Source organism: Canis aureus, chromosome 15, assembly GCF_053574225.1.
Source record: "Canis aureus isolate CA01 chromosome 15, VMU_Caureus_v.1.0, whole genome shotgun sequence".
NCBI classification, from domain to species: domain Eukaryota; kingdom Metazoa; phylum Chordata; class Mammalia; order Carnivora; family Canidae; genus Canis; species Canis aureus.
Window position 1 is genome coordinate 50,396,185 of NC_135625.1, and position 11,564 is coordinate 50,407,748.

An 11,564-nucleotide genomic window follows, 5' to 3' on the forward strand; every position below is an offset into this window, starting at 1 on the left:
GCACCGCGGAGGGGGGGGTGGCACCTGCAGAGGAGAGAGAGTGTGTCACAGCCCTGAGGTGCCAGCAAGAGGAGTCCTAGAGTGAGAAGGAAGAGATGAGCTGCTTCTTCTGAGCCCAAAATAGGAAGTTAAAATGTGGACAAGTTTTGGGGGCGTAGGTGACAAGAGATCACTCAGTGTGGCTCCTTCTGCCGGGAGCTGCATGGGAGCCTGCAGGGAAGAGTCAGCACAGTGAGCTTTAAGGACGATCCAGCTGAGAAAGTCCTCAGCAGGGACAAGGGCAACAGTGGTCGCGCTCGCCGAGGACTTGGTAGAAATTGGAAATAATCCCATGATTTCCTGCAGGAGCACTCAGCAGCCTTTCTGTATCATGTGTCCCTGACACATTGAACACAGCAGTGGCACTGTGTAAAGTTCTTACAAGCATGTACATTCAGGTATCTCTTGTGTACTGAAAGTGAACAAATGAACAGGCATGGCAGCGGGAAAACTGGGAAAACACTGCAGCCAAAATTTGGTGAATCACAGAATTTTAGAATTGGAAAGACTTTCAGGCTCGAGTAGCAATGGCCTCAATAAATTGACTGAAAACAGAGTCTCGTCCGGAAGGGTAGAATGACGTGGTCCATTCACACTGTCAGTGACAGGCCTGGTCGGATCTTCTGTCTTGCTTTTGAACTCTGGGACACTCAAAAATTGTCTTCGAAATTAGAGGAGACACTCGGGATGTCTCTCCACTCTTTCTAAAAGATTACAGTGATCGCTTTCTGGGAAATAATGGGTGGAGTTTGCCCTGCCCTTGGCCTTATTCATCAGAGGAATGTGAGTGGGTGACTGCTTATTTTGTGCCTTACATCACAGAGCTTCTAGTCATCTGAATTAGATGGTATTTAAGTGCAGACTCTCTAGGTTCCAGGTAATTATTTCTCTAGGAAGGCTCAAGTTCAGAGTGTCAGAACTAAGGGTAGTGAGGAGATAACTGCTGCAGACTTTTGATTTTTTATGTTTTCTTTTCATGAGGCAAGAAGTAAGGGTGGCAGCCAAGGAGCTGTCTGCCTCATGTGGAATCTGGACCTGATCTAGAACACAGAGAAAGAACGTCCCAGCAGGCACCCTGCAGACAGGAAGCGTGTGCTCCCCAGACACAGGGCTGTCTTCTCCTACGCTTGCTGAGAAGCACATTATTTGTTCAGAGGTTCTTGGCCTCGGGCCTAAGGGCAGAGCTGTCAGCAGAGGCATTTTTCCCAGAAGCCCTTGGAAGGAACACAATCCAAACTTGTCTCTAGAACAGTCAGGCAGCAAGCCCTCCCTGGCTGCCTGCATCCCAACTTATGGCTGGGGTGACCTCAGTAGGCTCATGGAGGTGCCCCATCTCACTCCATGAAGATGTTGACATTCTGGAGGGCCACAGACTGAGAGAACTGTTCATTGATCCATTCATTCATTCCTGCTGCAAGCAATCATGAAGCACCTCTGTGCCCGGCCCTGTGTGTACACTGGGGGATGGGGTCCACAGATGCGTGGTTAGAAATTGGACACTGAGCCAAAGGCAGACACCCCGCTGACTGAGCCACCCAGGCACCTCGTTCTCTTTTGAATAACAGCTTTTAAAATAGCTTACTGTTGGGGTGCCTGTGTGGCTCCGTGAAGTGGTCAACTCTTGATTTCAGCTCAGGTAGTGGTCTCAGGGTCCTGGGTTCCAGCTCCGCATTGGGCTCTGTGCTCAGCAGGGAGTCAGCTTGAGATTCTCTCCTGCCCCTCCCCCACAACTTGTGCTCTCTCTCTCTCTCTCTCAAATAAATATTTAATTAAATTAATTAATTAGCTTACTGTTTTTTTTTTTTTTTTTTTTTTTTTTAATTTACTTATGATAGTCACACAGAGAGAGAGAGAGAGAGGCAGAGACATAGGCAGAGGGAGAAGCAGGCTCCATGCACCGGGAGCCCGACGTGGGATTCGATCCCGGGGTCTCCAGGATCGCGCCCTGGGCCAAAGGCAGGCGCCAAACCGCTGCGCCACCCAGGGATCCCATAGCTTACTGTTTTTGTTTATTGGATGTGATTCCACCCTTTCACATACTGACAGTGTTCAATGTCCTAGTTCTAAAGTCCACTTCCTATCTGTTAGCTCTGTCCCAGAGCTCAAAGTCTTCTACTTATTGTGTTTATTGTTTCCCTTTCATAGTGTTGATGTCCCTCAGGAGTTTGGTGATGGTGAGGGGCCCCTTGTGTGGCAGCAGTCCTCCCACCACCTGCACCCCTGGGCATGTCCCACTGGAGCCCCCGGCAGCCTCTCCCCCTCAGCCTGGGACTGTGGCCTCCTGTCTCCTTTCCTTTTTGTAGCCACCATCAGAGTTTTCCATCACAAAATAGTCCCTTCTCTTCAAGATCAACTCTGTAACATAACCATTTTTCTCTTTTCCATCATTTCTCTGTCTCGAAGCAGATAGAAGAATGTGTGTTCATTCCACCTTTTTGAAACAAAGTCCATCAGAGTTTTTCATCGAAAAATCTTAAGCTGAGAAGGGACTAATCTGTGTTTTGAGAGAACTATCCAGCTGGTGTTGATGACAGACTCAAGATAGGCCTGAAGCCCTCAAATCGGGTTGTGAGGGTGGCCTCACTGGACCAGGACAGTGGCCTGCACCAAGGCTGTGCTGGGGGCGCTGCACAGGAGGGAACAGACTGCAGAAATGCCAGAACTGGGAGCCTGGCTGGGAAGGCAGGGGGATCGTAGGACAAACGTCAGCTTTCAGACTTGGCCAGAAAGACAAATGGCGATGCCATTCTCTGAGAAAGATGTCAAAGCAAAAGCACTGTTGAGAGCCGAGGTCAGTTTGCAACTTACTGAGTCTGAGGTACCTGTAGGGTATCCATCTGTAGAGTTCTAACTGGCATTTGGAACTAAAGGTCTGAGCAACGTTAGGAATTTAGGAACCACTGGTACCTGGGTAGTAATCAGAGTTCTCACTATGGAGCCAGTCAACCATGGAGTCAGCAGTAAGGGACTAATGAGCAGTCAGCCCCAACTTTCACTCTCTCTGTGCAGGAGAGGCAGGGCCTCCTTGCTTCCCGTGATCTCTCCCAACCACTTCCCCTCCCTCCTTCAAAAACCTCAGCTCTTCCAAAGTTCTTTCTTTCCTCCTGTTGGATGAGACAGCCATTCCTATTCCCAGCAAAGGTCAGCGTCTCCACTGCTGTTCCTCCTGCCGTGCAATCACTTCCTGGGGGATCACCACTCATTGCCATGGCACTAAAACAATCCAGATGTTCATGGTCATCACATCCCACTTGAGCCCTCACTGTTCCCTCATCCTCTAGACTCAACCTTTTCTCTGTCCCTCCATATGAATGTCTGGTAAATAGTCCAAACATAATACAGGCAAAACAGAATTTTTGATCTCACCCATAACCTGTTTATCCCCTGGTCATGATCCCTCACTTTCCTTCTTCCCCACATTCAGTCCATCTACAAATCCTTTTAGTGCAAGTTGAGGACATATTATTCCAAATGACCTAATCTCCACGTCTTCTAACATGTCCTTGGGCTAAGCCCTCGGCTCTTGTCTAGACTATGACAATAATGCTCTAACTCCCCTGGACTTCCTCTCTGACCTTTCTACAACCCATGGGTCACACAGCAATAACTCACCTTGTAAAGTATGAATCAGGGGCGTCTGAGTGGCTTAGTCAGTTAAGCATCTGCCTTCGGCTCAGGTCATGATCCCAGGGTCCTGGGATCGAGTGAGTCCCACATCGGGCTCTCCACTCTGTGGGGAGCCTGCCTCTCTCTCTGCTTCTCTCTCTCTCTCTCTCTCTCTCATTCTGTTTAATATATGAATCAGGGGAGCCTGGTTGACTCAGTTGCTTAAGCGTCTGACTCTTGATCTCAGCTCAAGTCTTGATCTCAGGGTTGTGAGTTCAAGCCCTGCATTGGGCTCCATAATCGGCATGAAGCCTACTTAGTAAATAAATAAGTAAGTAAAGTATGAATCAAAGTTTGTCACATCCCCACTTAAAATATTCCAGTGGCCTCTTCCAGCCCAACTTGGAATAAAATCTAGACTTCATACCTTGGATTACAAAACAACATGGCCTAGTGCCTGCCTACTTTTCCAGACTTAATCCTTGCTGTTTCCCCTTACCACTCCACCTAGAATGCTCTTCCCCTGAACTATGAAGAAGCAGACCTTTTGTTCATTCAGAACTCAGATTACACATTACCTTCTCCTTTTGAGACCACCTGAGGTGAAATAGCTGCCCATCACTCTTTTTCATTATCTTCCATTATCAACTTTTTTAAAGTGTGTGTTTGCCCGTTTGCAGTCTGGCAACAGCGTCCAACAAGAATGGAAGCTTCCTAAGATCAGAAACTTTAGCCTGATGCATTACGGTAGCCATGGCCTCTGAAGCTGAATCTGGGACATCGTAGATACTTCCTAGATATTCGCTGAATGAAAAGGTCAGCTGTTTAGAGCAAGTCTGGGGGAAGGGATAGAAAAGCAGAGAAACACGAGGAGGATTTGGTTAGCATTTGAAGGGGGTCAAGGTGGGCAGTGAGCAGAGGAAGGTTCAAAGGAGTGAAATCATACGGGCAGCGCTGAGGGCCCAGCTGAAGTCGGCCCTCAACTTGGCAGTGACGTCCACCTGCTTTGCAGTGTGGTTGTCTTTGACAATGCTCAGGCGTCCCAGAGTAAGAAAGAGTGAGAGAGCAGATGGTTCCTATTTCTTCGTTTGTAAAATGCAAGTGTGAAAGTAGATAACCTTCAAGGTCCCTCCAGCTTTCAGAATCTGTGACAATTCCAATATCGTCAAGAAGCTAGGCACTAAAAATATATATCTTGTTACATGAATTATCAATAATTCCCAATGTACTGCCTTGAGGTTTTGAGTTTTACACATCTGGTTTTCTTGATGGAATATCCCTTTATGGGATGCCTGGGTGGCTCAGGCATTGAGCATCTGCCTTTGGCTCAGGTTGTGATCATGGGGTCCTGGAATCAAGTCCCGCATTGGGCTCCCCGCAGGGAGCCTGCTTCTCCCTCTGCCTATGTCTCTGTCTCTCTTTGTGTGTCTCTCATGAATAAATAAATCAAAATTAAAAAAGAATATCCCTTTATGCTTGTGGGTACATTTTTCTCCCCAGCTTTAATGAGGTATAATTGACAATTAAAAATAGTATGCCTTTGAGATGTGCAACATAATAATTTCATACGTACATTGTAAAATAGCCACCACAAGTAAAGCTAATTAGCAGATTTTAAGCATGCAATGCAATATTTCAAACTATAGTCACATGGTTGTACATGGGTGCACATGGTTGCACATGGGGGTGTGTGGTTGCACGTAGGTGCACATAGGTGCATGTGGTTGTACATGGGTGTGCATGGGTGTGCATGGTTGCACATGGGTGTGTGTGCTTGTATGTGGCTGTACATTGATGATATGGTTGCACATGGGTGTACTTTTTAAGTGTTTTCAAAGGCATTCTAAGCATATATAGATTATTTGTCTCTCCGTGTTTTCACTTTGATTTACCATGGATACACCTTATTTTTCCCTGTATGATATAAATTCCTGAAGGGCATAGTCTGTGTTTGAACTGTTTTCATCCAACATTCCCCAAGATCACAAGAATAATGCCACTCTGATGACTGATACTCAGTGAAGAGATTGATACTCAGTTGATCATGCCAGAGTCCATTAACAGAAGGAGTGGTAGAAGGGCCGGGGCCCAAGGGGATGCTGGGTTATACAAATGGAGGGTATCTCAAGCCAGAAGCCTTGGCACAAGAGAAGCTTAAGGTTGCAGATTAAGAGACAGTGTTTTAATGGAGCTGCTGGAGAGCAGCCTGGACTGTGCTCCAGATGCAGAGAGAGCAAGTATTCATGGCAGCAGGCAAATGGGTATTATACAATTATGCAGAACTGTTCTATTTTTCGGTGTTCCTGTACATGTAGGTATGTGTGTGTGTATCATACAAAATGTACATAATACAGTCTTGTATCTTTCATTGATTCATTCACTAAATATTTATGAAATGTCTGTAATATGTAAGACACCTTGGTAAGGGCTGAGGAGAATACAAAAGAAAGAAATACAGATCCTGCTTTCAAAAAGCAAAAACTGACAGAGGAAGAAAGATGTGTAGCCATGAGCAGAGTATGCAGCGGAATGTGATAGGCTTCAGAGGTTCAAGCCAAGGGGAGTCCACCTTCGGTCAGGAAAGGACACCAGGAACTACTTCCTGGAGGGGAGGTGTTTGTGCTGAGCCCCCAAGGGTGGCACCCAGAGGACAAGTGTAGAGAGGTGGAAAAGTACTCCTGGGGCCTCAGGGGACAAAACACTTGCACAGAGGAGGGCTTGGACTCCTCATGAGCATCATCCTAGAGGGTAAAACTGGCACCCGCGATGAAAAAATGTTAAATTTCACTCTAATGCCAAACTTTTTTGGCAAATGAATATCGAGCCGTTTGTGGACCAGAAGTGCTTCTGCAGTGGATGAGACTGAACCCAACCAGACTCTCAGAGACAGGGGAGCCTCTTGCCTACAGTCCATGCAGGTCAGTTTCCCGGGACGAGGAACAGAGTGGAGAGGAGTGTGAGGGGCAAGTGGAAGCCCCCCCTGCCACTGGTACTGTGACACATACGCCAGTCCTAATATTGTGTAGTAACACTCATTTTAAAGGTGATCATCTGATGCTTTAGAAAATCTTATTGCTTTTCTTTTCTTTTTTTAAAAAAAGATTTTTATTTATTTATTCATGAGAGATACAGAAAGAGAGAGAGGCAGAGACACAGGCAGAGGGAGAAGCAGGCTCCATACAAGGAGCCCGACATGGGACTCGATCCGGGAATCCAGGATCACGCCCTGAGCCAAAGGCAGACATTCAACCGCTGAGCCACCCAGGCGTCCCTCCTATTGCTTTTCAAAACAAAACAAAACAAAATTATAAAATTCTCATGGAGTGTTTTCAAACTCCCAGGAACATAGCCACATTCCTCCAGGAGCTTAGAGACTGTATGCGTCAAAGCTCCAAGTGCAATCCCTTGTAATTTGATCCCTTGTATCTTTCATTGTAATTTGTAAGATTAGAATGTAAACTCAGTGGGAATTAGGAACAATGTCTGTTTTATTCCTCACCATATATCCACCATATTCCATGAGCTTTCAAACAAAGTCCAGCTCCTCTGGTTTTCTCAAAGGCCCATCAAATCTGGCCACTGCTTACCCCTCCTCCTTCACATAGAGCCTCTCTCCATGGCCACTTGCCCACAGCATTCTTATATACCTCTTCTTTCATTTCCCCCTAAAGGCTAACTCTTCCTTCAAATATAGCACTTCCTCTGCACAAACACTTCCTGCCTCCATTCCCACCTGGGCCAACCGAACTCCACATGATGGACCCTCCTTATACGTTAGGTCTTGACTTAAACGTCACTTCTTTATGAAGGCCATTCTCAACCGACCTTCCCAGGTAGGTGCCCCATCGCCTGCCTCAGCCATCACTCCATGTTCGCTGCCTAGCCAACCCAGAGTACAATGAGGTAGAGAATGAGAAAGAGTGGAGGGAGCCAAGTGCTAGACAATGTGGGGCAAGAGGATGGAGAACACACATAAAAGAGTGGCCATGAGCAAGAGAAGAGAGAACGGGGCAGCCTGAGTGGCTCAGCGGTTTAGCGCTACCTTCAGCCCGGGGTGTGACCCTGGAGACCGGGGATCGAGTCCCACATCAGGCTCCCTGCATGGAGCCTGCTTCTCCCTCTACCTGTGTCTCTGCCTCTCTCTCTCTCTCTCTGTGTGTGTGTGTGTGTCTCATGAATAAATAAATAAAATCTTTAAAAAAAAAGGAGAGAAAGAGAAGAGAGAACAGATGGAGATGCATGGAACTTAAGGTAGAGGAAATGTGCATAGCCCACACAAGAGTGGAGTTTGTCTACTGAGAGTGACAAGGATGGAGATAAATTTGAACTCTGGAAAATTTTGTATTTTTTATTAGTTTTTAAAGATTGTATTTATTTATTCATGAGAGACACACAGAGAGAAGCAGAGACACAGGCAGAGGGAGAAGCAGGCTCCTTGTGGGGAGCCTGACGTGGGACTCTATTCTAGGACCCCAGGATCACAACCTGAGCCAAAGGCAGACACTCAACTGCTGAGCCACCCGGGCGCCCCTGGAAAATGTTTTAAAATACCAAAAAGCCATGTGCAAGCCTGTTGCTTATCTCCCCAAATTCTTTCTGTCCTCATCGAGCCCCTGGTGGCTCCATAGGGCCCAGTTAGCAGAACTGGACAACTGCAATCCTCAGCCTCCTTAACAGTCTGGGGTGGATGTGGACTGAGTCTTGGCTACTGACATGGAAGCAGAAATACTGTGGCTTACTCCAGGACTCCCAACAGGGTCATGCCTACCCTCTCCCCGTCTCCTCAACTCCGGTTATCTACTGCTACGTAACACAGCGCCCCAGAGCTTACTGGCTTAAAAACCATATATATTATTTGTCCTGTTCTGTGGAGGACGTCCAGGATGACCTGCTCACACAGCTGGTGGGTAGTGCTTGACTCCGCAAGGGATGATTGCTACAGTGCTTACCTGTCACCTCTTCTCAGGGTTGAGCTTTTGACGACATGGAGATCCAACAGGGTGTATCACAAGAAGAAAGTCTTTTTCTTGGGCTCCCAAGACGAGTGTGGTAGCTCCTCCAAACCACTCCAGACAAATACAATAAGGAGGAGCACCTGCCATAATTCCAAACATCAGCAAAGTGCTCCTGGTGTCTCACCGGCTTTAAGGAGTTGTGTGCCTGTCCCCGAAGCAAGCACTGTGCTGGAGCAATGGGAAGCTGTCATTGGCAGACATTGGGCCACATGACCCTCCTGGACCCCAGTGTAGAGTCAGCTCCAAATAGAGCAACAGAATGTCCCACCTTGCCTGGGATGAGCCTGACTTATACCTTTGGACCTGGCAGAGTCATGAATAGAGCCCCCCTTTTATTCTTAAGTGTCCAGTTTGAGTAATGAGGTTTCTGTGGTCACCCTAGTAGTAGGATCCAAATAGGCTGAGAGCAGAGAAGTGAAGGATTCCCACATCCCAGAATCTACTATTGTACCTGGCACGTGGATACATGGATTTAAGGTAGTAAGGAAACAGCAGATGTCAGCCACCCTGAGTGAATTCCACATCAGCTTCACAACAACTCAGCTAAGTTGTGTGTGGGGGCAGGCTGTGGCCAGAGCACAGAGAAATGACAAAGACGGGCAGTTCCGCGTTCTCCACCCACTATACTCCAGGTGTCGTTTTCGTGTCCAGCTTAGTGTGAGGGGCTTTGCGAAGTAAGAGGGCAGGTGACCAGGGCCCATTCTTGCACCTTGGGGACTCATGCAGGGGTAGCGGCCCTAACCTCCATGAGACAACTGTGACAACATTAAGTAGGAGAATAAATATAGCTTGAAATACACAGCAAGTTTTGCAGGTCAGAGAAAGAAGTCCTGTGGGCTGGAGTATTCGGGAGAACCCCAAGGGAAATTTGGACTGGAATCTGGAACGCGGTCAGATTTCAACAGAAGTTGACACCGTGTATGCACAGGGAGATTACACTGCACGTGGCCCGTGTCCAGAGCCATGAGATGATGATGACGGGGGCTGCTTAAGAGGATTGGTTGGGGAAAAGTTAGGGATACATGTCTGGCCAGTAGGTGGTGGAAGTACTTGAGGTTAACAGGTCAGTGTTAATATACTCAATCTCAAAACGTAGAGTGGATGCATCAGGCGTCTGTGTCCTACCACACAGCCAGCTGTGCCCTTGGCAATGCAAGGACGAGTGGGAGCAGGAGATGCAGGCAAGGGCTCCTCCAGTCATTCAGTGCTATTCATTGAGCACACCTACTGCATGCCAGGCAGTCCCAGACTCTGTTCCTTGAGATGAGCTGAAGTCTTTGTTGAGAGACACAGAGAAAAAACTAACAAAGAAGTGAGAAAACAACCAGGAATGCTAAGTGCTTGTCAGAGAAATCAAGCGGGGTAATGTATAGAGAACTGGGCTATTGCAGACTGAGTGGTCACGGAGGACTTCATGGAGGAGACGGCAACCATGCCTAATTCAGGGGGTGGGAGCAGCTCAGACAAGCCTGCCTGTGTTGGGATTGGGGGTCTTTTCACATGCCCCTCTCATCCTGCGCCCCGGCCACCCCCACCAACCGTGCTTGCTTGCGTTGACACGCTTCAGCTTCTCAGTCTAATCTGGTCTTGTGGTTCCAGGATGGTTTCTTAGGTTTCCTCTGCCCCCCTTGGCAGCTCTACACATGTTCTACCTTGAGCTCTGTCAGCCATCCACCTTCTTTCATGCTGGCCAGCCTTGTTCTTGTCTCGGGGTTCTGTTGGCTACACACTCAGCCTTGCACAGTGTCCTGCCATAGTGAGACAAATATATGTAAGCTACAAAACACATTATTTTGGCTCATTTTAAATGATGCTGTCAGACTTTGATTTATTTCCTCCTTCCGTTCACCAGTTATTACTTTATCTTCCTCAATTACTCATCTGTTTGCAAGACGGCTCTCCTTACCACCTATTTTATAATTATAGGAAGTCTCTTGCTGCCAGACATGCTACTCTGGTTAAAGACAAACTCGCTCTCATTCCAAAGATGAACTTGAGGCAGTTTCTTTGTTTTCTAAGTGGGCCCTTAAACTGATACTCTATAGGTGGATACTCTATAGGTGGATAAAACACAAGAAGAAAGCCTAAACCAGGGCAATGTCAGAGAAGGTGATGTGTCCCAAGGATGTTGGAAGCATTGTCATTGCAATGGAGGTTGGGGTGTTGAGAAGTGAGGCCAAGTCTCTAGTTTGAGGAACTATGTGGATGATGATACCCACAGTGGAGATGGAGCATAAGTAAGGGAAACAGGACCACACCAGATGGTGAGAGGAGCAGTGGGGCACCCCAAAACCCAGGTCTCTTTCTTCTCGTGCTTATGGCAAGTCCAAACAAGAAAACCATTCATGTAATCTGCCAACAGGACAATATAGTCTACAGATTTGAGTTTCCTTCCTTGGGATATTCAGGTAATATTGATAGTCACCTGAGACTCATAAAAAGATTGTGTCCTTTTGAAGAATACTATTGAATTACCATATTTAGGCTTAAACACATCTCTCTCTCTCTCTCTCTCTCTCTCTGTAATCTGGACTGGAATCTGGAACATGGTCAGATTTCAACAGAAGGGAAGGGAAAACGGGGAGCACCACAGTGTTGAGGACACCGTGTACGCACAGGGAGATTACATTGCACATGGCCCGTGTCCAGAGCCACGAGATGATGACGGGGGCTGCTTAAGAGGATTGGTTAGGGGAAAAGTTAGGGATACGTGTCTCTCTCTCTCTAATTTTTCTCTCTCTCTAATTTTGATGCCCCAGGGAGGAAAAAGGAGGATGCCTAGGCAGAAAGGAGAGGGTTTAGAGCTCTGGAGAGGAGCACAACCATGGTGTGGACCCTCCAAGCCCCACAGGAAACAGATCTTTCTTCTCTGGCCGGGGAGAAAGAGCACTCCTCCCAGCAGGC